Below are 2795 nucleotides of genomic sequence, written 5' to 3'. Positions count from 1 at the left end.
TCATAAAAATAAAGAAGTTACATTTTTCATTAATGTAATTTAGCGGTCATAGGTTTTTTTATTACATTAAATTCAGTATATTATTCTCTGAATATTGCTGTGTGTTATGAATTGTCTCCATGAAATAGTAGATAAAATCTTTACCTATTTCATTCTAGTATTTTGTGACTAGCCATTTAGGGATAATTACATTTTTCTATAGAATTTTAAAGTGCTTTAAAAATTGCCCTCACTGTGTATCCCCTTAGCACAATGTTTGGCATAAGATATACATTCACTCCACATTTGGTAAATTTAATAATTGTAGCATCCCCTTGACTTGTTTATGGATATGGGAAATATACTTTAACACAGGGGTTTTTAATGTGGGGGTCCACAGCCTTCCAGTGGTTCCAAGCTTGGATGGGAAAAATTACACCTCAGTTTTTATCCTCTAAGTGAACTTTTAACATTTTCTCCAATTGTCATTTTCATTCGTAGAAATCACAGGTGTTATCATTTAACATTACAATTGTTATCTTGACGTACTTTCTATAATTATATCATTACATTGAAATTATGATAGTAAATAGACCCAACACAGGAATATGCTCCTTACTGAATTAATAAAGAAACTAATATTTCATTACATCACATTTTTTAAATTTATTATAATAATATTTCTTTTTTTTTTTAAGTTAACTCTAAGTGTTAAGTTTTATTTAAATACCCTCCAGGGAGAAGTTGGGCCAATTACTATCCCTTCCTTGTAACAGCAACTAACCAAGCCGGGGACAGCAAATGGACTCTGTAAGCAGCCATATGATGGACAGGGTGCCCCTCAATGGGGACGGCCACGGCCTGCTGCTGGCGGCGCATCCACAGTGGAGCGGGGGTTCTTGATGGTTTCATCTACCGACACGATAAGGCACGCTGCCTCGGAGGCATTGATGCGCACCATCGCCGGCTCCCACACAAAGGCCTCAAAGTTGTCGGCAATGTCCTCGTTGTTGATGTCCACCCCGTACCACATGCTGCCCTGCGCATGCCGAGCCCGCAGCTTGTTGAGGATGTTTGTGGCATCGAAACCAGCGTTGTCACACAGCTGACGTGGGATGATCTCCAAGGCCTTGGCATACGCCCCAATCAACAGCTGCTGTTTTCCTGGAATAGTCCTTGAGTAATCTCGCAGGTACTTGGAAAGCTCCATCTCAATGGCCCCGCCACCAACCACTACTGAATCGTTCTTAATGGCCCTCCTGACAATCATGATGGCATCAGGCAGGGACCGCTCCATCTCCTCCACAACTGCTCAGCACCACCTCGGAGGACGAAGGTGCAAGTCTTGGCCTTGGGGCAGCCAGTGAAGAAATTATATCTCTCGCCTCCAATCTGGGTCTCTTCAAACACCTGCTGCGGCCCAACACGTCTGGTGACAGAGCATTCACACTGGTCTGGATGGAGCCACCACAGGCCATCATCGTCCTCTTCAGATCCTCCTCAGGCACTCGGCTGGCACAGAACATGTCCCTGTCAGCAAAGTACTGGGTGGCCACGTCCCCAGTGGGCAGTTTGGACAAGATGACTGGCTCCTGAATGGTAGATCTTCTCTAACTTGTCATAGAGAATGTTCCACTCAGCATCAACAATAGCCTGATAATCCTCAACTGTGTGGACTCTGATTTCAGCATTATCTTTCTCGGCCTTCAGCTCAAGCTCAACATTTAAAAGGGCAATCATAGGATTATTGTACTTTTTGGGTTGCATTTCAAACCCAGCGTAAGAGAAGTCTTCTTGAACGCAACACCAGCTACCAGCTGAGACTCCTCTAGGGCTCCACCTTGGACCTTCTTGATTCCAATCATTTTAAGCTGCAACAAATCATCAAGCATCGCCACTGCATCAACCGCCATCTTAGCAAAGAAGGCTTTCTGCTGGGAGGTGAGCTTGGAGCTCAGCACTGTCGTGGCACACTTCTCCAGCAGCTTCCTCTGCTCCACTTTATCTTCACACACACTTGAGCTTAGCCAAAAGGCCGAGAAGCGATTCCACTTTATCTTGCTTCTTCACAGTCACAGCAATCTCTCTGATCTTGTTCACTGCCAACTGGGTGGCTGTGCGGAAAGCTCGGATGATGATCTGGGGGTGCAGCCCTTCCTCCACATACAGTTTCACCTGCTTCAGGAACTCTTCAGCCAGCAGGGGTCACTGAGGTGGGTCCATCACCAACCTCAGCATCCTGGGATTTTGTAATGTCCACGAAAGTCTTTGCTGCAGGATGGACGACATCAAGGAGTTTCAGGATTGTGGCCCCATCGTTGGAAATTGTAGCTTTGCCTCGGCCATCCACGGTAAGTTTGTCCATGCCACGAGGGCCCAGCGTGGTTCAAACAGCCTCAGCAATCACCTGGCAGGCACTGATGTTACTCACAAGCTGGGGAATGCCTTGAGAGCTGTCAGTCCCCTCTTTCAACAGGATAACTGGTGTTGGCATCATCTTGGAAGCTTATTCAGTAGCCCGCTACTCCTCCTCCCTTCTCTGTGTACGGGCCGCCCAGCAACCCCACAATGCCTCGCGCTAGAGAACCTCTCATTATAATAATATTTCATTATATTATTTCCTTTATAGCCCTGTGTACTGTATTTTAGAGATCTGAAAAGATTGTTTTGAGAAGCACTGTATAGTCTTCCTCAGGCTGCCAAACAGGTTCATGTCTTGCATTTGTATGTGGGCACCTGCATGTGCACACATACAAAAATATTACATTCCTATGCAAAGTGTTAAGTTCAGGACACACTTGCCCCCAACCTGAAAG

The 2795-nt window shown here is 45.3% G+C and overlaps 1 pseudogene; it reads right to left on the bottom strand.

The window, feature by feature from the left end:
* Positions 1-804: 804 nt before the first annotated feature.
* LOC133747977 (T-complex protein 1 subunit eta-like) lies at positions 805-2560 on the bottom strand (annotated as a pseudogene).
* Positions 2561-2795: the final 235 nt, after the last annotated feature.

The sequence above is a fragment of the Lepus europaeus genome, chromosome 19 (assembly GCF_033115175.1).
Source record: "Lepus europaeus isolate LE1 chromosome 19, mLepTim1.pri, whole genome shotgun sequence".
Taxonomy (NCBI): domain Eukaryota; kingdom Metazoa; phylum Chordata; class Mammalia; order Lagomorpha; family Leporidae; genus Lepus; species Lepus europaeus.
The sequence above is the reverse complement of the archived record's forward strand: the minus strand, read 5'-3'. Positions and strand labels throughout refer to the sequence as shown.